At 42.1% G+C, this 23,687-nt stretch overlaps 1 long non-coding RNA gene across 1 annotated transcript; it reads left to right on the top strand.

The window, feature by feature from the left end:
* Positions 1 to 288: 288 nt before the first annotated feature.
* Positions 289 to 16,797, top strand: LOC147998360 (uncharacterized). Its single transcript, XR_015647041.1, has 3 exons — positions 289 to 532; positions 1,260 to 1,482; positions 15,275 to 16,797. It is a non-coding gene; the product is annotated as an uncharacterized LOC147998360 (long non-coding RNA).
* Positions 16,798 to 23,687: the final 6,890 nt, after the last annotated feature.

The raw sequence follows: 23,687 nt of genomic DNA, 5'->3' as shown, positions 1-23,687 counted from the left end.
TTTACAATACCCTTCTTTTTGAGGCAAGATCTTGCTATGGAGTGCTGGCTGGCCTGTAGCTCACGACGTAGACTAGGCTGACATTAAAAGGTGATGGCCTTGAATTTATGTCTCTGCCAACCAATTCCTGGGATTATAGGCATGTGCCACTGTGCTTGGCTGATACTATTTTTTTTTAAATTTTAATTAAACAGGGACAGATGGAGATTGCCTTAATATGGTTTAAAAAAATTAAAAAACAGGCCTCAAGTAAAAAGTCAGAATCATGTTTTTTTTTTCCTCCTGTGTGTTCTTCTGTGATGGAGAAAGCACTAAAGCAGATGCTACAATTTGGAATTGAAAAAACTCTTTTAATTTAACCATCTACGGGAAGAGAAAAACATCTTTCAGTATCAGTCTCTGACTGAAGACGCATTGCTGCCCCTAGCAGTCAATCTGTCCTGTAAATAACACAGGCAGGGGAGATCGGGAACAAGCTGAGGAGGCCCTAGGTGCCCTGGCTGGAAGTGGGACAGCTTGCTCAACCAGAAGGGTCAGTATTTGTGTGTGGGCTGATGTTAAGAAAGCACATCAGATTCCAAAACACAGAATTAAGAGGTGTTATGTAATGAGTGGCCCAGGGCTGGTGGCTGGAAGGGGGGAGAAAGAGGAGGCAGAAGAGAGAGAGAGAGAGAGAGAGAGAGAGAGAGAGAGAGAGAGAGAGAAGAAAGGTTGATAACATAAAGCCTGTGTGATACCTGGACTATTTGTAAGATGGGGATCAGCCTGGAGAGATGGCTCAGCGGTTAAGAGCACTGACTGCTCTTGCAGAGGTCCTGAGTTCAATTCCCAGCAACCACATGGTGGCTCAAAGCCATCTGTAATGGGATCTGATGCCCTCATTTGGTGTGTCTGAAGACAGCTACAGTGTATGCATATACATAAAGTAAAAAAATAAATTTTTAAACAAAAAGAAGTGGCTCAAGGAGGCTTATGGGAAACCATTTAACTAGGATAGATGAATACTTAAGGACTAGGTAAGGGGTTTAGTGCTCATTCCATACTTTCCTTACCTAGGTTCCTACTGGTTGGTTGGTTGGTTTAAGGGTATGTTTTGCAGTGTTTGAGATCAAATCCAGGGCCCTGTATATACTCTGGATCCCTCAGCTGTAGCTCCAGCACTGAGCTTTGCTACAGTAAACAACATACTATGATTCTAAACTTTGACCTTTACAGCTGTCACTGAGCTTATTCTGCTTCTTCTTTGCTCCCATTTTCAGGTGTTTAGAGTGTTTACAATCTTCACATTGCACATGTCACCAGTGTCTCAGGGAGACCTTAAAGTTCATACAATAGCAGCAGCAGCAGCAGCAGCAGGATCATCACCATCATCATCATCATCATCATCATCACCATCATCAGCAGCAGCAGCAGCAGCAGGACCATACTTGAATTTCTTTACAGTAGTTTCACCCCGACATCTCTCTTTCAGTATTATCTCAGGTACGTTGGTTCCTTCTGTTTTTCCTTTCTTATAGGCCCTGTAGGGTTATTACTTTTTGGCTTCTGAGAATTTTATTTTCCTTTATGAGGTGGAGTCTCATCGTGTTGCCCAGACTGACTTGTAACTTGTAACACTCCTGTGTCAGTCTCCTGACAGCCGGGATTTCAGGCCTGCATTATCATGCTTGGATGGCTGTATTTGATGCTTTAACATCAACATCTGTTTGGCTGAGCCCTGTTCCCGAGTTGACTGTCAATGAGTCACCAAATCCAAGTTTTCTATTTTCTTCTGGAAAAGGCCAACGGATCAAGTACCAGTGGTTAAGGTGAGGAAAAAGATGTATGTGGAAAACTAGCAAACAAAAAATCCAAAGGGTGCTGGGCATGGGGCCCAGCCTTTTGTCTCAGCATCCGAGAGGCACAGGCAGGCGGGTCTCTGTTAATTTGAGGCCAGGCTGGTCTACAGAGAAAGTTCCAGGACAGCCAGAGCTCCACAAAGAAACCCTGCCTCGAAAGAGTCAAACCAAGCAACAAAACAAAGAAAAAAGAAAGAAAGAAAGAAAATAAAAAGCTGGAAGGCAACACAAATCATGTTAGAGAGCTCAGGTTTGCCAAAGAAGGAAGAATCTTGGGAAGATTATGCAGGGAAGAATTGATGTCTGCACGTCTCCAGGGGCTGTTCCAATAACCTGGAACAGAATGTTGTTTTAATCGCTCTTATCTTGGCGCGCTCATTTTTGAAATGGAGGAGAGATTCAGTAACTTGAGGTCAAATTAACCTTGTGCAGTTCTAGACAACCCCTTTTCTAAATGCCTCATCTATCTACATGCAGAATGGAGAGGAAACAGTCTGACCCAAAGGTCAAGGCAGCAAAAGAGATGTGCAGTTGGAAGGCAGATACGACAAGCTTTTCGACCGAGTTAGTCAGTCGTTGGACATGTGCGGGCTCAGTGCTTTCAGCAAAAGTGGACTCCATGTTCCTGAAAAGTAACCTAGGCAACCATTATCCTCATTAGCCACACAGCAGAAGTGGTGTTGACAGCAAGGCTAGTGGGAGACTAATAATATATTGCGCAGCTGCATGACCTCTAAAAACTAGAAATTTTAAAATCGACTGAAAGGAAAAGCAGCTAGCAGGTCTATTGAGGTTACAGATGTTCTCAAGGACATGGCATCATCTTTTAGGACATACATTTAGATGGACTTTACTTTCCTGAGAATTCTGTTTCAATTGTGATGAATTTAAATATAACGTGTGTGCCATGATTTTCTTTTGCTTTATTTTTTCCTTTTTTTAAAAAAATTGTTGGATTTTTTTATTTACATTTCAAATGTTATCCCCTTTCCCCCACCCAACCACCCACCCCTTCCCACCTCCCTGTCCTAACATTCACCTACACTGGGGGATCCTGCCTTGGCAGGACCAAGGGCTTCTCCTCCCTCTGGTCCCCAAGAAGACCATCCTCTGCTACATATGCAGCTGGAGCCTAGGTTGCATTATTTTTAAAAGACATTTTAGATACCCTGAGCCCACCCTTTTCCCCCCTTTACTCCTCGGACTTCATTTGGGTTTTCTTAACTGCTTTTCATTGGCATTGCTTATGTCTTTTACTTGTTTGTGCGTTTGTCTTGCAGTGTGGAGAATTGAAACCAAACTCCCCTGTATGCTAGGGAACTGGTTTCACTATTACCTTATACCCAAGCCCCCTGCTCAATTTATTTTGAGACAGATCCTCACTAATCGCTGACACTGGTCTTAAATGTATGCTTCCTGGCTCAGCCTCCCAAGTAGCTGGGACTACAGTCATCTACCACTAGTCCTAACTTCTTACTATGTTTCAGTTATTTATTTACTTGGAGTCTCGTGGGGCCCCCTTCTGGCCTTCAACTTGATGTGTAGCTGAGGATGGCCTTGAACTCCTCTGATGCTCCTCACCACAGCCTTAAAATCCCTGAGGACCTTATAATTTACGCTTCTCTTCTGGAATAAGTCTTTCTTTTCCCTTTGGTGTTTTCTTTGAGTTCAGTTAACATTCCTTTCTTCCCTGTTTCCATTGTTGGTTTTTCCTTCTCCTGTAGTTTGTTAAAAGAAAACATTTGCTTACTTTTATTTTACTTGGTGGAGTGTTTTTGCATCCATGCTTGTGTGTGCCCTGTGCCCATGGAGGCCAGAAGAGGGCACTGGGTATCCTGAACTGGAATTACAGAAGGATGGTTGTGAGCCATCATGTGGATCTGAGGAACTAACCCTGGGTCCTCTGCAAGAACAAGTGCTCCTAGCCACTGCACCATCTCTGCAGCCCAATTCCTCTGCTTTGTGGTTCTTTTATTACCACAGGGTGGTTATTTTTATCCATGGGAAAGTTTTGACTCTTAGAGGCTGGGATGTAGCCCAGGCATAGATTACTTGCCTAACATGTGCAAGGCCTTGACATCAATTCCCAACACCACATACAGACACGAAATAAATAAAGATATATCTATAAAAAAGTTTTGAGAGATGTCATAGTTGTTAGGAGGACTTGTTCTTCCAGAGGATCTGGGTTTAGTTCCAGAATCCACGTAGGAGATAACAACCATCTGTAGCTCCAGGTCTAGGGAATCTGATGGTATCTCCTGGCTTTCTTGGACAACACACACGCACATAAACACACACACACACACACACACACACACACACACACACACAACACACCACTACACAGACATACATACAGGCAAGCCATGCATACATAAAAAGTTAAAATATATAAGGCTTCTTAAAAAGGTTTGACTCCACAGAGTGTACTGTGGCAAGCATCCGGTACCAGCAGTCTGGAGGTGGAGGCAGGAGAATCAGGAGTTTAAGGCAATCCTTGGCTCTACATTTAGTTCGAGGTCATCAAAAAGAAAAGCAAGCAAGCAAGCAATAAGGAAATGAAAGGAAAAAGAAATATAAAATTAGGACTGAGGAGATGGCCAAGTAAAGAAGTTTGCTGAGCCCAAAAACCTGGATTGTCATCCCTGGGTCCTACGTACCAGAAGGAAAGGCTAGTTGCCTTCTCACCTCCACCGGTGAGCTGAAAGACTCCGCCCCACCCCCAAGTTTAGAACAATAAGGTAATGAGAAGAAGGCTTCTTGTTGTTTTGTTTTGTTTTCTCATCACGACAGGTTCACTGGATCAATGGTAATAATGCTATGGGGCCAACATTTGGATGCCTTATTTGGTTGACTGGCTCAAGAGCACCCTCTTCTGTTGGTATAATGAGGTGCAGTTTCTTTGATGAACCTAGTTTTAGGAGGGAGGAGGAGGAGGAGGAGGAGGGGGAGGAGGAGGGGGAGGAGGGGGAGGAGGAGGAGGAGGAGGAGGAGGAGGGCGACTTGATTAATGGCTGTGATGCTATTCCACCAGCAAGCCATTTTTTTCCTATCTTCTTGCCTTCATAAAGATTTCTAGCTCTGTCCTGTGCAGTGTTTGGCTTCTTCCTTTGGACACTTAGTGAGTGTTCTGATTCCCTAGGCTTCACACCTGCTCTTTGTGTTCACTCAGGGTGGACCTTTTATCCCTTTGAAGTACACAGTGTCGGTGATCATAGGTTTTGTTAGTGTTGGTACTCTACGGAATTCCTTTCTCTTTTTTCCATTTCCTGCCTGACATTTCAAATAAATGGAGTCACACATGTGGGCTTTCGTGACTGTTTTCAGATACGATTTCTTGAGTGTTTATCTGAGCACTACATAGTATGTACCATCAGTATTTTATTCTTTTTATAAGTGTGTAATCTTCCATTGTATAAATATTCTTTATTTTCTTTACTCATACATCAGCTAATGGATGTGTTGGACCATTTCCCATATATGACTATTATCTGGCTCGACTTTGTTTTATTGGTACAGCAGATTGACCCTCATACCTATAAACTGTACAACTCAGGTATACTCTAGCACCATTTTGGCTATTATGAATAATGTCATTATGAAGATTTGTGCAGTTTTTTTTTGCAAACATATGTTTCCGTTTATTCATACCATGAGATAGGATTAGTAGGACTTTTAAGAGCCTTGTGTTTGGCATTTTAAAGAATGGCTAAATGGTATTTCAGAGGGCTTGTATGAGAGACTAGGGATATGGCTCACGTGGTAGAATGCTTGTGTAGAATGGATGAAAGCGCTGTGGTTTCCCAGTACCACATAAATTCTATGTCATGGTACATGCCTATAACCTCACCAGTGGGGGAGGTGTAGGCAGGAAGATCAGGTCCTGCTTGGCTAAATAGCCAGTTTGAAGCCAGCCTGGATTACATAAGATCATGTCTAAAAACCAAACCAAACCAAAGTAGTTGCATCATTTACATCCCTACCAGCACTGCATGACAGTATCCACATGTTCACATCTTCAACATTTGTATATTTTTAACTGTAGCCAGCCTGGTGATGTGCCATTATCATTTTCATTTGTATATCCTTTTTAAAGATTTACTTATTTTATGTACATAAGTACACTGTCGCTGTCTTCAGACACACCAGAAGAGGGCATCAGATCTCATTACAGATGGTTGTGAGCCACCATGTGGTTGCTGGGAATTGAACTCATAACCTCTGGAAGAGCAGTCAGTGCTCTTAACCGCTGAGCCATCTCTCCAGCCCTCATTTGTATTCCCTTAATGATTACTCCTGTTGAACATCTTTTTGAGCCTTATTGGCTATTTGTCCACTATTTGTGAGACAGAGTCTAATATCGACCAGTCTTACCTCAAATTCACAGACAACCCTCTATGTCTACCTCCCAATGTTAGGATTAGGTAAGGGTGTAAACCACCGTGCCTGGCCATTTGTACATTTTTATCAATTTATATTTACTTCTTTACTTTGATCTTTCGACAGTGTCTTACTTTGTATACCAGATTGCCTCGACTTTTTAGTAATCCTCCTGCCTTCACCTCCTGAGTCCTGGGATTAAAGAATCATGCCACGTTATCCAGATTATTTTCAATATTCTTTATGCATAAATATAATTTTATATATAATATTGGCAAATATTTCCCCCATTCTGTTGGCTTTTTTCTTTTTAAAACTTTCATTTATGTATGAATATTCTCTCTATATTATATGCACACACATAACTATCTATATCTCTCCATATAGTACATGCCAGAAGATGGCATCAGATCCCATTATAGATAGATGGTTGTGAGGCACCATGTGGTTGCTAGGAATTGAATTCAGGACCTCTGGACTCTTAACAACTGAGCCATCTCTCCAACTTCCTGTTGGCTTTCTCTTCATTGTCTTCTTACTCACTGTAGCCCAGACTGACCTCTAACAAATTATCTTTCTGCTTTAGTCATTTTCTAGGTATGCCCCACAATTCTCAGCTATCTTTTCACTTAAAAAGTGTTACATTCATTGTGTGTGTATGTGTGTGTTCAGATGACAACTTGTCAGAGTGTGTTTTTTCACAATATGGATTTTTGGGGATTGAATTTAGGCTGCAAGGATTGTTTGCAAGAGCCCTTAACAACTCAGTCATCTCACTAACCTTTTCTTCCTTCCTTCCTTCCTTCCTTCCTTCCTTCCTTCCTTCCTTCCTTCCTCCTTCCTTCCTTCCTCCTTCCTTCCTTCTTCCTTCCTTCCTTCCTTCCTTCCTTCCTTCCTTCCTTCCTTTTTTTCATTCATTTGGTTGAGTGTCTTCATCATGCTCCATCTAATTTTTTGAGACAGGGTCTGTCACTGAACCTGAAGCTAGGGAACCTCTCACGTCTGCCTTCCCACAGCTAGGATTACAGACATATACTGCCACTCCTGACTTTTTATGTGGCTACTAGGGTCTAAACCTAGGTCTTCATGCATGCATAGTAAGGACTTTGCCAACTAAGACATCTTCCCAGTCCCTTTGTGAGACAGAGTCTCGTGCAGCACAGGTGAGTTTGAGCTGTGTAGCTGACCCTGACTTTGAACTCTTGAACCTCCTGCCTCTACCTTCTGAGAGCTGGAATTACAAGTGTATGCCACCACAACCAGCTTACTAGGGCTTTTGAGGATGCATTAAAAAAAACCCTACAATTTAAACCAAAGGCTTTAAGCTTTATTCATTCATTTTAAAATGCATTAAAAAGTTGGAGAGATGGCTCATCAGTTAAGAGTGTACTCTGTCTCCACAGGACCTGGGTTCAATTCCTAGCACCCACATCAGGCAGCTTACAAGTGCCAGTACCTTCAGCTCCAGGAGTATTGGACACCTCTCTCCTCTTGGAGCAAACACACACACATACACACACACACACACACACACACACACACACAACAAATTAAGTTTTGCTTAATTTGTCCTCTATCATTATCCGTGTAATTCTTTTGAAGAAATGTCTCTCTTTGAACCTAAAACCCTTCTGGCTAGGCTGGCAAAAGTAATCTTTTCGTCTCTGCTCCATGCAGCACTGGAGTGAGAAGCATTGGTGCTAGTATCCAAACTCAGATCCTGATGGTTGCTCACCCAGCCCTAAGGCCTCCCCCCAGCACTTTTATTCACTCTTGACTCCTCTCACCTGAGAAAATTTTACTCAGCATCAGGTATGTCCATACATAAAATATGTCTGCACAAATCAAACATTTATTGATAACAAATAATAAAGAAATTTATTTTAGGCTTGTCATGGTGGCCTATAACATTAATATTAGCACTGGGCAGTAGAGGCAAGTGGATCTCTGTAAGTTTGAGGTCAGACTGGTCTATATAGTGAATTCTAGGTCAGCCAGGATGATACAGTGAAATTCCAGCTCAAAAAAGAAAGAAAATAAGAAAGAAAATTATTTTAAAAACTCTTGTATATGTGTGATTTTTACCATTTATTGAAGACAAAATTAAGATTGCACACTAACACAGAGCCTATTCTTTGTACATAAAAAATTAAATCCATGGGGTTGGGGATTTAGCTCAGTGGTAGAGCGCTTGCTTAGGAAGCGCAAGGCCCTGGGTTCGGTCCCCAGCTCCAAAAAAAAGAACCAAAAAAAAAAATTAAATCTTAGCTGAATATTTGATACTGCAGGATATAGATAATCTTCAACATTTTTCACAGTTGATCGATACTTTGACTTTATAATTCTCATGCTGTAACTGTCTCCTTGTATAAATAAAATGACAGAAGTTTATTTAGTGTCATTTTAGAGTGTGTTGGAAATTCTGTTCTAATCACAATCCAAAGTGCATTGATTTTTTAAAATGAAACCCGACAAGTCAGCTGTCCGCTAATCCTGAGCTCTGGATCCTGCCACTCAAAGTCAAAGAAGTCTTGGATCTTGGGTGCCAAGGATACGCTGAAGAAAGCATCCTTTAAATCCAGCACTGTATGCCAATGGTGCTCTGGAGGAACAGCACTCAAGAGGTTGTAGGGTTAGGGAATGTTGGGTGGATATCCATAACCCATTTATCTCTCTTAAGTCTTAAACCAGTCTATAATCTTTAGTACCAGGCTTCTTGACTGGCAGGAGGGGGATGTTCCAGGCTGATTGACATGGTATTAGGATCCCCACATTTATTACCCTCCTGATATGACAGGTTATGCCTTCCCTGGCAATCAGGGGCACAGGGTACTGTCGGACCATATAGGCTCAGCCCCTGACTTGAGCTCAATCCTAATTGGGGTCCAATGTTTAGGTATCCCATCTCCTCCTGTCTTTGCCCAAACATTGGGGAAGCAATCCTGCCAAGTAGTAATTTCAACAACTGGTACTCTTCAGCTAGAGTGGTGGTCAGGACATAGATAGGCTTCCTTTCTGAATCTAATAGTTTGGCCAATTCTGGGGAGAAATGTAGTTGTGCCCTCATTTTAGTCAACAAATCTCTTCCCAAGAGGGGGTATGAACACTCAGGTACAAGAAGGAAGAGTGGATTACCCTGCCAACTCCTAAGTCCACCATTCTTTGGATAGTCCATGAGTACTGTTTAATTCCTGTTGGCACCTGGACACAACATTTCTTTGAAGAAACTTTACCATCAGGCTTCAGCAAGACAGAATGTTGAACTCCACTATCTACAAGGAGACTGGTGGGTTTCCTTCCACTTTTAGGGTTACTCTGGGCTTGGGAAGGGGATACAAACCCCACCTCCCCTCATTCCTCATCTTTAGTTTCATCTTCTAAGGCCAGGGTTCAAATAGGCTTCTTCTTGGGGCATTCCCTGACCCAGTGGCCTTCCTCTTTTTTTTTTCTTTTTTTTTTCGGAGCTGGGGACCAAACCCAGGGCCTTGCGCTTGCTAGGCAAGTGCTCTACCACTGAGCTAAATCCCCAACCCCAGTGGCCTTCCTCTTTACAGTAAGCACATTAGTTCTTCCTAAAGTGGAGGCGTTCTCTATACTTAGCCCCCCCCCCACCTCCTTCTTTAGAAGCCATCTGGTTTAGGTATCTCCTATGGTCTTCTGGTTTGGCTGTGACTGCTAATAGGATCTTTGTCAGGTCTCAAGTCTGTTGCCTCTGCCCTTTTCATCTGTCTTTTCTCCATTTGTTTCTCTGCACTTTCTCTCCCATTAAACACTTTCTCTGCCATTATCACTAAGTCTCTCAGTCTCTTTTCTCTTAACCTCTCAACTCTCTGGAGCTTTCTCATAATATCTGGTGCTGCTTGGTTAATAAAAGCTAGAGATAAACGCTGCTTTTGCTTCTGGTATTTCTGGGTCCGCGGGGGTGTCCATGAGCCTCTCTAAGAAAGCTGCATGGCTCTCATTATCTCCCTGACTAATAGCATACACCTTATCCAGGTTAGTGGGCCTTTTTGCAGTTGCCTTGAGACCTGTCAAAAAAGCCTGATAGTAAACCAAGAGGTTTCCCTTACCTTCAATGGTATTAACATTTCAGTCCAGACAGGTTAAGGGAAAGTCAGCATCAATGGTTGTTTGGTTATTTCGGGGTTCCCCTTTGGAGCCAGGCACTACTTTCCTGGCCTCAATTTGGATTCTCACCCTCTCTTCTGTGGTAAAGAGAACCTGCAAAAGCTGTTGACAATCATCCCAAGTGGGCTGGTGGATGAAGAGGACTTTTTCTAAGAGATTAATTAAATCCCCGGGCTTGTCTGAAAAAGGGAAGCTCTGAATTCTCTAGTTATAAAGGTCAATAGTGGCAAAGAGCCAATAGTGATGAGTTTGGTTTCCATGGTCATTGATTGGCCCCACTGCAGGATGACAGACTCCAACACAGGAGGCAGCCCCCATCAGCTTCATGTCCCTGCAGCAGGTCCCTGCTCCCCTGCATGTGGTGGGGCAGCTGCCTGTGGTAGAGCTGCCTGTGATGTTGGCTGCTGTTTCACTTGAGAGGTTAAATAAAGTAGGAGCGGAAAGATAACCTCCTCCAATGTTCCTCCTTGGAGGACCAGTTGGAAGAATGGTGCAAAAGGAAGTGGATGGTCCAGTGTCTCTTCCTTTACATGCTTGGGATTTTTGGAAGCCAAGTCAAGAACTTCTGCCTGTTGTCTGAGAAGAAAAAAATTTAAGCCAATGGGGCAGGTCCTCTAGGAGGACTTGCCAAATCACCACATAAGGTATTTGGTCCAGATGGCCAAGATTGGGTTTGAAAATGATTTTCTCAATCCTTTAGACAAATCTCAGGTCAAAGGATCCCTCTGGGGGCCAGCCAGTGTTGAAAGCAGGCCATTCCAACCTGCAAAATGTGGTTAATTTCTTTCTTAATAATGAAAGAGAGACTCATTTCCCTTATTTTAACATTCCTAAAGTGGCTAAGGCACAAGTTAGTGGAGTTGAAAGCGCCTGTCCCATGTTAAATGTCTGTCAGAAAATCCCCCTGTAACAACAGCATAAAGAACAAAGTGACAAACACAAAACACACACACACACACACACACACACACACACACACACACACACACACACAAACTCGTCCTTTCCTCTCTATCATGCAGAAACAAGAAACAACCAGAAGGTGGCGGACACACACGCACAAGAAGGGAAACTCATCCCTTCCTCTCAGTCAGGAAGGAACAGGAAATAATCAGAATCGTGGGCGTGGAACCAAAGCTACCACAGAGCTGCCCCGGACCCACATAGCACTGTGCAGACAGGCCACATACAAAGGCCTGGAACAGAGGCCACCTCAGAGCACTCAGCCAGCCCTGGCCACGTGCTGTCCAGCCACAGCTGAGGACACCTGCACCTCAGCTGGGGACTCTCAGGTCTCTTAAGGAGAAACAGCACACAGCATTGACAGTTACCAAGAAGTTCATTTTTCATATCCTATTTTATCTCCACCCAGAAATTGGACCACAAGCCACTAGCTAAGTTACTTGCTCTCTGAGTTACTCTGGGGCTGGAAGCTACAGCTTCTGGTTTAGCACCTCATGGTAAGAGCAGCCCAAGCCTTGGCAGGGAATTGTACATCTCTAAGTTGAAGTCTGGGTGGTGGAGGGGGACTTATCTCTGCCCTTTGTTCTCGGTACTTGTACAACTCTCTGTGCATATGTTCACATCATAAAAAAGCTCACTGCGAGTCTGCACATAAATTGAATAAGAGGTTATAACAGAGAATGCCTATGTGCATATATACTAGGAGCTTAACTTTCACCATTTGTTACTAGTCTGCAGGCTCCTGGAAAGTTAAAGACTGTAACTAAGGCATCCTTGAAGTTTTGTTTAGACAAATCTAGTCAATATCTCCTGTTGCACCTGGGATCCTGTGGTGTGTATCTTCTTTTTGACCATTGGTTAATGGTTTCTGGAAACCCTTGAAATGTGCCCTAAGTTTTAGAAGTGTGCTGTTATCTCAGAATCAATTAAGCAGTCCTCTTATAAAACGGACTCAAATGTCTCTGTGGTTGTTGCAAATTCTTAGTGACCCTAGCATGCTGGCTGTTTCTGAAGAATAAACACTCTTTTTGTTTTTGCATACTGTCTGAGTCCATGGTTTTCCTTCAGCAATTTTATGACCGGTACATTACAACAAGGTGGTGAAAGCTAGCCAGCAGAAAAAAATAAACAGGATGGCATGTAGCAGGATCTGCTCATTCCTTCCCAGAAATGAACACCAGGGGCACTGTATCCCTCATGGACTCTGAACATCTCCCAAGGCCCTGTGCTACAACAGACTAGAGTGTCCACTGCAGAAGGATTCCACATTCACTTTAGTCATTTTTGCCGCCAAATATAGATTTTTAGGCCTCTTCATAACAGAATTAGAGTTATTCAGAACAGAATTATTGCAGTACCACACAGACACATAGACACAGACTACATAAACACATGGACAGACACTCAGAGACTCAGACATTACCAGTATTGAGACCCTCTGAGTTGGGTCCTGGTGGCCTTGGAGTTCCTGGCCAATGTATCAAAATGTTGTGCCAGGAAATGTTCATGAACCTCAAAAGACCACCAAGGAGCTGTTTCCAATGTAATCACATTAGAGTTTTTGATTACAAACTCGAGTTTGGGCTTACTCACCACTAACCCACAGGACTGTTTGGTGAAGCAGCTCCAAACTCTCATGGGGAAAAGGTATTATAGAAAATGGAAGCAAGGGGGTTGGGGATTTAGCTCAGTGGTAGAGCGCTTGCCTAGCAACGTAAGGCCCTGGGTTCGGTCCCCAGCTCCGAAAAAAAGAAAAAAAAAAAAAAGGAAGCAAGTGGGGGTGTGTCCATTTTGGCCACCATCTAATCGAATGACTATTGTAAGCCCAAAGGTAGGTGCTCTGAAGCAAGACTGTATACAATCAGGAACAGTCTGAAAGTACATCGGAAACAATCAGACTGATCTTTGATTCACTGTTGCTAGAAAGTAGCTAGGGAGTGACTCTGGCAAAGGACAAGCACTGGGTCCTTCTTGGTGTGTGGGTGCAGCTTGGCTTCAGCTGCAGGCCAAATTCTCAGGCTTTTTTCTTTTTCTTTTAAGATGGAGGCTGGTTCCAAGATGGAGTAGGTTTGGCCTCAGCAGTAAGTGCTAGCTAGCCCTAGCAACTTTTTATTTCAAATATATTCTATGTGCTTTAGCATGTGTCTATAAGATTTTTTGCAGTGTTTGAATGGCATAATTTCATCCTCATTTTTGTTGTTTTTTATTCAAAACTTATTTCAAACTCACTATATAGCAAAAAAAATCATAAATTCTTGACTCTCCTGCTTCCAAGTATTGGAATTGCAAACAGACATGTAACCCCAGGTTTTAAGTATTTCTATACATTTTTCTAATACATTTTTTATTGACACATGCAACTGTGGGTGTACCTGCACATATATGAGTGAATGTAGTGTAACAATCAGTTTTCAATTGATGCATTTAGTAAAATTACAGTTAATATAATTTGATGCACATTGCTTTTTTTTTTAATTAACTTGAGTATTTCTTATATACATTTCGAGTGTTATTCCCTTTCCCGGTTTCCGGGCAAACATCCCCGTCCCCCCTCCCCTTCCTTATGGGTGTTCCCCTCCCAACCCTCCCCCCATTGCCGCACTCCCCCCAACAATCTAGTTCACTGGGGGTTCAGTCTTAGCAGGACCCAGGGCTTCCCCTTCCACTGGTGCTCTTACTAGGATATTCATTGCTACCTATGGGGTCAGAGTCCAGGGTCAGTCCAGCACATTGCTTTTTAATGTAATATTTATCTGTTTATGTCACCTGTTCTGTGTTTACTGTCTTCCATCTAGTCTCGGATGGTTACGTTTTTAAAATTATTCATAGAAGAGGGGCTGAGTAGATCAATGGTACAGATTTTTCTTTTTTCTTTTTAAATATTTATTTATTTATTTATTTATTTATTTATTTATTTATTTATTTATTATATATGAGTACACTGTAGCTGTCTTCAGATACACCAGAAGAGGGCATCAGATCCCTTTACAGATGGTTGTGAGCCACCATGTGGTTGCTGGGAATTGAACTCAGGACCTCTGGAAGAGCAGTCAGCGCTCTCAATCGCTGAGCCATCTCTCCAGCCCCCAGTACAGATTTTTCTTAGCTTGTATGAGACCTCACATTTAATTTCTGAGAGGTAATGAAATGTATTCCCTAAAATAACTCCCTAACATACATTGTTTAATAACTTGGGGGGGGGGGGTGTTGTGGCACATCCCTTTAATCTCAGCGTTCATGAGGCAGAGGCAGGTAGATGTCTGTGAGATTAAAGCCAGTATGGTCTACATAGCCAGTTCCAGGACGGCCACTGCCAGAGACACACACAGAGACCTTATCTCCAAAAAATGTTTTTCTACTAGTTGTGATAGCACACTGATATCTGAAGAGGCAAAGGCAGGGAGCTCACAAGGTCAAGATCAGCCTAACTTACACATTCTCTAGGTGTGGTATCATACTACATTAATCCCAGCACTCAGAAGGAAGAAGCAGGACGATCTCTGTGGTTTGAAGACCATTGCGGTGAGTTCTAGGCAGTCAGGGCTACATAGTGAGACTTTTCCTGAAAAGCAAATTGTTACCAGTTTCATATATTTATATTTTTGGCTATCTTCACTTCATGTCGGTCTATAAGATGATCAAGAACACTGGTGAGGATGGGACGAGTGGGGGTGGGTAGGGAGACCTAGTACCATTGTTTTACTAAATTATCAGTGTCTTTTTCAAACTCACATATTCACCTCTTTCTTTGTTCTTTACTCCCTGCTTCTGCCTGGGATTATCTTCCTTCAGCCTTAAGAACAGTGTTTAAATTTTGTTCACTGACTGATAGTAAATGCTGTCATGTGAAATTGTATTTATTTTGTTTTATTTATTGAAATATATTTCAGTAGCATACAATTGTAGGTGGACAGTCACTTTCTTATAATGTATTTTTCCTTTCTTTTTCCTTGTGTTATAAGTTCTCACTACTGTGAACCAAAGTTCCCAGAACAAAAAGTCATGTTCCTACCAGATGGAGACACCACAGAAAAACACAATCAAATGAAGAAGTTGTGGAATCCAGTCCTCATGAATGCATCTACAAAAACACTCTCACACCAAAAACCCAGGGAACCTTTCTGAAGAGGGGGACAGAAAGATCGTAAGAGCCAGAGGATCTGGGAGTTTGCTGTGTGACTGTGTCTTAGTAACATCAGAAGCTATACCTGTAAAGTCTCATCAACACGACAGCCTAAACATGTGCTGAACAAGGACCATACAAAGGAGCATGTCAAACTCTATGGTTTGGGGTGGGGGTGGAGTCCACAAGGCCTCAACCCTACATAAAGATCTACAGGCAACTGAACAAAACCAGGAGTAGGAGAGGTAGCTCTCCCCAGGGAAGTCCAGTGCCAAATGGTCAACCTTGAAAACATATATACAAGTAATGTCTTAGGGTTTTGCTACTGTGAAGAGACGTCATGACCAAAGCAACTCTTATAAGGACAACATTTCATTGGGTCTGGCTTACAGGTTCAGAGGTTCAGTCCATTATCATCAAGGCTGGAGCATGGCAGCGTCTAGGCAGGCATGGTGCACTAGGAGCTGAGAGTTCTACATCTTCATCTGAAGGCTGCTAGTGGAAGACTGACTTCTAGGCAGTTAGGGTGAGGGTCTTAAGCCCACGCCCACGGTGACGCACCTACTCCAACAAGGCCATACTTCCTAATAGTGCCACTCCCTGGGCCAAGCATATACAAATTATCACAAGTAACATTATATGAATGAAACAGGTTATATTTGGGAATATATATGTATATACAAACACATGTATGTATGCAATAACAATTGATGAACAAGAAGCCATGAATGTGAAGGGGAATAGGGAGGGGCACAGGGGAGGATTTAGAGGGAGGAAAGAGAAGGCAGAAGTATAATTAAAATACAATCTCAAAAATAACAAAAGAGGGGTTGGGGATTTAGCTCAGTGGTAGAGCACTTGCCTAGCAAGCGCAAGGCCCTGGGTTCGGTCCCCAGCTCTGAAAAAAAGAAAAAAGAAAAAAATTAACAAAAGAGCTATGAAGGGTGATCAAGAGTGGGAATGTTACAGGTTGGGAGTCGAAATTATCTTAGAGTATTTTAGTCCCCAAGATAGCCATTTAGTGCCTACATATGTGTGTAACCTAACTTCTTTGTGACTAGTACAAAGATACATTTTGGGGTATATAGACTCCCTACCTTCTAGTAACCCAAAGGCTAAGAATTCCACCAGGTAACACCTGCAGCCTATTTGCCCTGTTTTGCTGTAACTGGACTATCTGATTTTCCCACCATTGTATTTAAAGTATCTTGATTTATGATCATGTTTGTTCTATTACTATAAAACTTTATGAAACTATTGATACATTGGAACACAATATTTGGAATAACTTAATTCTGTGTCCTGAGCCATGACACTCATATTTGGTTCCAGAATAAACTTTATTTCCTTTGAGCTGAAAAATGAATTTTTGCATAAGTGTTTTATAGTCATAATAGGCCTGGAACTCACTACATAGCCCAGGCTAGTTTAGTAGTTCAGACGTGCACTGACCGTATTACTCCTGTTCTCCTAGTGTTGGAATTGTAGGTCTGCATCACTGTATTCTCTCTCTCTCTCTCTCTCTCTTTCTCTCTCTCTCTCTCCCTCCCTCCCTCCCTCCCTCCCTCCCTGCCTCTGCCTCTGTGTGTGTGTGTGTGTGTGTGTGTGTGTGTGTGTGTGTGTGTGTGTGTGTGAGTTTACTCAATTGCCTGCTCATCTACCTATTGTCAGGACCCGAGCCTACTCTCTGCTCTGTCACCTCATACCTGGACTCCACCCTGCTGTGGACCACAGTAGCAGCTCCTTCCAGATTCTGTTAACCTATCAGTCACTGCTGAACTCCCTGGAATGTTGTTACAACCTCTTTAACTTGTATTCATGTTGTAAACACATATATGCATATATCAGAAATATCTACCCTGTAAACTATGATATGAGTTAATGCTTATTACTTAATTCTCTTTAAAATTATTTTAATTTTTTTGTGTGTATATGTGTGTTGTATGTGAATATGTTCTTGTGAGTGCACATGTCTGTGGTTACCAAGGGAGTTAGATCTACCGGAGTTTGACATGCAGGAGGTGTGAACCAGCAGATGTGAAAGGCAGGAATTTGATCCTCTGGAAGAATGATGCATACTCTTAACTGCTGAACCGTCTCTGCAGCCCCTCACTTATGTATCATTTATTTAGTGATTAAGGTTAGAATAAAAGAACCTGTCTCAACCAAATTACTAAGGTAGGCAGGATTACCTGGCAAACTGTTATCATTGAAGCTGCTGACCTTAGTGAATTTATTGTTAGTCAGTAAATTCTGACATCATAGAAAGACACAGTTCTGTCCCCCTATATTTCTAGTGTAGTGCTCTTATAACAAATGCCTTGAGTTTGGTGAAGTGCCTCCCTCTGTATAGACAGGTTCCATTCACAGCTCTATGTCTATTGTCCCCAGTAAAGTGACCATAATCTTTTGATTTGTTTTTTGTTTGTTTGTTTTTGTTTTGTTTTTCGAGGCAGGGTTTCTCTGTGTGGCCTTGGCTGTCCTAGAACTCAGCTCTGTAGACCAGGCTGGCCTCAAACTCACAGATCTGCCTACTTATGCCTCTGGTGTACTGGGACATGCACCACTGCCACCATCACAGGGCAAGTGAGAATAATCTTATCAAACAATAAATCAAACATTTCATTCCTGTTTGTTCTTCCCCCACCCCCCGAGGCTTTTGAACCCAATCAAAAAGAATGCTGTGGCCATCAAAGACTTACATAACTGATTCCCCGGTTACAATTCAGATCTTATCATGAAGACTGCAGTTAACTAGTTGCTGGATATTCCAAGTATGCGTGTGCCTCAGGGCTTCCCTCTCCCCTGCTTGCAACGTTCTTTACTAAGATACTTTCAAGCGGGCTTGTCCATATGTTTCGGCTCAAATCTCACCTGTCATCAGAATGGCTTTCCTAACTACCTTATATAGCACATCCCCCTTTATTCCTGGGAAACTTTTTTCACTCATAATAAAAGGTATATTCTACTACAACAACATTTTTTTGTAATTATATACATTGAAATTTGCATATATTAGCCCCTCTATTCCCCTCCCTTGTCCCTATTCCCCACCTCTTGTTGCTTCCCCGACTCCATGTAAACAGTTTTCCTACTTTCATATCTCTCTCTCTCTCTCTCTCTCTCACACACACACACACACACACACACACACACACACAGAGCAGAGACAGAGAGACAGAGAGACAGAGAGACAGAGGGGGAGATTAAATCTAATTTCCCCATATGAGAGAAAATAGTCAACATTTTGGTTTTCTTCCCCCAGTGAACAATATCAAAACAAAACAAAACAAACACCCCCCCAACAGCTCCCACTTCAAAAGCATCGAGAGACAGTTTATTCTAGAGCCTGATAAAAGTGACCATGGCTCAGAATACTTTTGGAGTATTGGACATAACTTTTGGATCTAAAATGTTTCTCAAAAGCCCCCTTTTTAAAAGCTTCTCTGGGAATCAGTCTGATGGTTCCTCAGAAAATTGGACATAGTATTACCGGAGGACCCAGCTATACCACTTTTTGGCATATACCCAAAAGATGCTCCAACATATAACAAAGACACATGCTCCACTAAGTTCATAGCAGCCTTATTTATAAAAGCCAGAAGCTGGAAAGAACCCAGATGCCCTTCAACAGAGGAATGGATACAGAAAATGTGGTACATCCACACAATGGAGTACTACTCAGCTATTAAAACAATGACTTCATGAAATTCATAGACAAATGAATGGAACTAGAAAATACAATCCTGAGTGAGGTAACCCAATCACAAAAAAAAAAAAAAACAAAAAACAAAAAACCACACACACACATATGGTCTGCACTCACTGATGAGTGGATATTAGTCCAAAAGCTCAGATTAGCCAAGATACAATCCACAGACCACATGAAGCTCAAGAAGAAGGACGACCAAAGTGCACATGCTTCAGTCCTTCTTAAAGGGGGGAACAAAATATTCATAGAGGAAATATGGAGACAAAGTTTGGAGCAGAGATTGAAGGAATGGCTATCATTCCTGCCCCACCTGGGGATCCAGCCCATATAAATACAGCCACCAAGCCCAGATAACATTGCTGATGCCAAGAAGTGCATGCTGACAGGAGCCTGATATAGCTGTCTCCTGAGAGGCTCTGCCAGAGCATGACAAATACAGAGATGAATGCTCGCAGCCAACCATTGAACTGAGAATGGGGGTCCCCACTGGAGGACTAGAGAAAGGACTGAAGGAGCTCAAGGCATATGCAATCCCATAAGAACAACAATACCAACCAACCAGAGCTCCCAGGGACTAAACCACCATTCAAAGAGTACACATGAACTCATATGTAGCAGAGGATGGCCTTGTTGGGCACCAATGGGAAGCGAAGCCCTTAGCCCTGCCAAGGCTGGACCCCCCTCCCCAGTGTAGGGGAATTTCATGGCGGGGAGTCAGGAAAGGTTGGTTGAATGGGGACACCCTCATAGAAGCAGGGTGAGGGGGGATGAGAAAGGTGGTTTATGGATGGGGGAAACCAGGGAAAGGGAATAACATTGGAAATGTAAATAAAAAATATAAATAAAAAATAAAAAAAAGCTTCTCACCCAAATTGCTGCTAATGGGAGGTGGTAAAACATGGTAAGAATTTGTACTTAGAGGATGAGCCTTCTGGTCATAGAGAATGTGCCCATAAATAGGATATAAGGACCCCATTCCTTTTCCTCCTTTTTAACTCTCTAGCTGCCGTGAGTGGTGCAGCTTCTTTAACTATATGTTCTTTGCCACAGACACATAAACAATGGAACCAAATTTACCATGGACTGAAACCTCCACTGCCAGGGTGCACTTGGCAGTTCTAGCCCTTGGGGAGGATCAGAAGCTGAAGGCCAGTAGTAAGTTCAAGGCCAGCCCAGACTATAGGAGACCTTGCTCAAAAAACCAAAGCAATACCAAAGGAAACCAAAATCTCTCAAAACTATGGAGCAAAGTAAACCTTGCTGATCTCCCCATTTTGTTCTATGGGGCCCTAGACAGGTGTCACTTAAAGGGTGTGATCTCAGGCATTTGTGACATTAATGAAAAACCAACAAACATAAAAATAAAATTCAGTGAGGAAAGGACAGAGTGTAGCATCTGTATAAGGGAAATTAAAGTTAACACAACATTCAAGGACCGAATTTTGCAAAGATGTTATCCCCAAATTGATTCATAAAGTTATTGAAATTCTTGTTTTAACACCTTCATGCTACTTGTTTGTGTTGTCTGAATGATTTTAATGTTTTATCTAATATAGGTATCTAGGGAGTTTATGAAAACAAATTTAATACAGGGAAGAGTAGAGGCTAGAGTCAGAACTCAGTAAATTACTTGCAAGCATGTAGACCTGAATTTGACTCCCAGCACCCTGGCAGGGTTGCACGTTTGTAATTAGTATTGGAGAAGCAGAGACAAAAGGATTTCCAATGAAAGATCCTGTCTCAAGAAATGAAGTGGGGTTGAGGGTTTAGATCAGTGGTAGAGCGCTTGCCTAGCAAGCGCAAGACCCTGGGTTCAGTCCTCAGCGCCGGGGGGAGGGGGGAAGAAATGAAGTGGGTGGTTTCTGTCACCAACACCAGGGTTGACAGCTGGCTTCTACACACAAGTGCATACTCGTGCACCCTCGCACATACATAAGAGTAAGTCTACTTCTACTCTACTTCAAACCAAACTGTAAGTAAGTAGAAGTTTTAATCATATCATTCAATCAATATATGGTAAAATAAATACACTTAACGCATATGATAATTTACATGTTGGTAAAGGTAGCATTTTGAAACCAATCGTGAAAGTATCAACTTATCTAATAAAATCGTCTGGCATTTTGGAAAAATAGGGATGCCTTTCTACCTCATTTCTTACTCTGGGATAAATTCAAATATCTTGAGGATTTAATTAATTGAAACATAAAAGTATTATAAAACAGAAACAACGTAGTGTGGCATTTGTGAAAATAACAAAATGTCAGAAACTCGAAAGGCAAAATACACAAATTTGACTGCACACAAGGGAAAAGTAAACCTATACAACATAAAATGTCAGAGATCGAAGTAAAAAAATGGACATAAATACTTGCACTACAGATCATAGAAAAACATTTGTCCAAGAAAAAAACCTTATGAACCAATAACCAACCAATAACCAAACTGGATAAAAGAAAAACATGATAGCTAATAACTGAAAGACACTCAACATTGTTAATAACTAATGGCATGAAAAGTAAAACACTTCCTTTGATCTATTGAATTAGCAAAGATTCATGTATTGACAGGTCTGTCCTTTGGAGGGGCAAACTATGAATAAATACATACAGGCTCTCATCGGGGTAAACAAGGCCTCTCTCTTCTATATTTAGTGTTTGGTGGCCTTAAAAGCCTTCTGGGGTTCTTTGGTAGTATCTATACCAGGAGAAGTGATGTTATCCAAGAGAAGGTGATAGATAAGAGTGTTGCTGCCTAACAAGAGTTATGTCCACAATCCCACCCTGGTATAGGGCTACAGAATTTCTTAGCTGATGGTTCCTCATGCAATGTTAAATTCAGGTATGCACGTAAGTTATGATTCTATTAAGACTGGTTCCTAGTAACGTGAGTAATGCTCTAATGATGGCTTTGCTTTCAATAGGTACTTTTGCTCAGTGCAGTGAAAGCTTGTACAGCACTTACACTGGTGCTGTTAATTATAGATCTCAATGGGGCTACGAATTGGTTTGACTTTTTAATAGACAATGGAGCAGAGGTGTTGTTCCACCTTTTTGCTAACCCCTTTGCTATCTGATGAAGGTAGTATTTGTATGGCATTTGTACAGTTAATAGAGCGTGGAGCCTGGAAGGTGTATCTAAGGCTGCACTTACAGGATGGAATACAGATCTGAGGAGTGGCCAGCCAATGACCTGTGTGTAGTCATGGTATCTGCTCACAATTTCTGCTTTGTGTGAGACATTTAAGTCATCTTTACTGTGAGTTTCTTCACTGAAGTGGCCAAACTCTCCAGTTTGTTTAGTGCTCGGAGAGAAGCCTGGGATGGTATAGAGAATACAGCCTGTCTATTGATATCCAGGGTAATGGGAGTCATCCTGAGGTTCTTCAAGAAAATTCTCCTTTGTGTGGAATATAGACCTGCTTACCAGATTTCCTGATTCTGACGACTATGATGGACCTTGATGGATACTCATTGGCTGGTTAGAGTTGTTTGCAGCTGCTCTGATTTGAAGAGATCGCCATTTAGGCTCTGCGAAACTGGAGGCGAAGACAATTCCTTCTTGGGTTTCATCAAAGGGATAATGGCTTTTCGTCTAATTGTGAACTAATGCTGCTGCTAAGACTTCTATTATTTACCGAATAATCACTGCATATGGGACCCTAATAATCCGACACACCTGCAAGAAGTCCAAGTCGGGGCTGGGGATTTAGCTCAGTGGTAGAGCGCTTGCCTAGCAAGCGCAAGGCCCTGGGTTCGGTCCCCAGCTCCGGAAAAAAAAAAAAAAAGAAGAAGTCCAAGTCATGACCCAGCAGAGGGAAATGACTCATTCCAGATGTATCAATTAGATAAAGGAAGACAAACTTGAACAACTAGAAACGTGGCTTCTACGGATGTAGCACTACAGGATGAGGCAGAGTCAAATGTTAACTGACTGAACAAGTTAATATTTGTAAATCATTTAGAAAAGAGCCTGGTGCATAGTATGTGTGTATTTGGATGTATCACATACAAACCTCTCAAATGAAGCAACAGAAAAGACATGTGAGCTCTCAAGGATGTATTCTCAGAACACACACACACACACACACACACACACTATCAGAGAAGAGGACTAGGAATCATTTTTGTATTTAAAATTTCTGCATACTAATACTAAGTGGGGCTGGAGAGATGGCTCAGTAATTGAGAGTACATTACTCTAGCAAAGGACAAAAGTTCATGTCAGTTCCCGGTACCTAGTTTGCTTCCTAGCACATTTGTTGGGTAGCTCACAACTGCTTGTAACTCCAACACACACACACACACACACACACACACACACACACACACACGTAAAAAGTATAGGGGCTAGAGAGATAGCTCAGTGGTTAAGAACACTGACTGGTCTTTCCGCCATCTTGACTCCTCTGGAGGCCTGCTGGGAACAGGACTTCTAAAAATAAATCGAGTATGTCTGGAAGGCTGTGGCGCAAGGCCATTTTTGCTGACTACAAGTGAGGTGTCCAGAACCAAAGAGCACACAGCTTTTCCTAAAATTG

Source organism: Rattus norvegicus, chromosome X (assembly GCF_021556685.1).
Source record: "Rattus norvegicus strain SHRSP/BbbUtx chromosome X, alternate assembly SHRSP_T2T, whole genome shotgun sequence".
Lineage (NCBI taxonomy): Eukaryota > Metazoa > Chordata > Mammalia > Rodentia > Muridae > Rattus > Rattus norvegicus.
The sequence above is the reverse complement of the archived record's forward strand: the minus strand, read 5'-3'. Positions and strand labels throughout refer to the sequence as shown.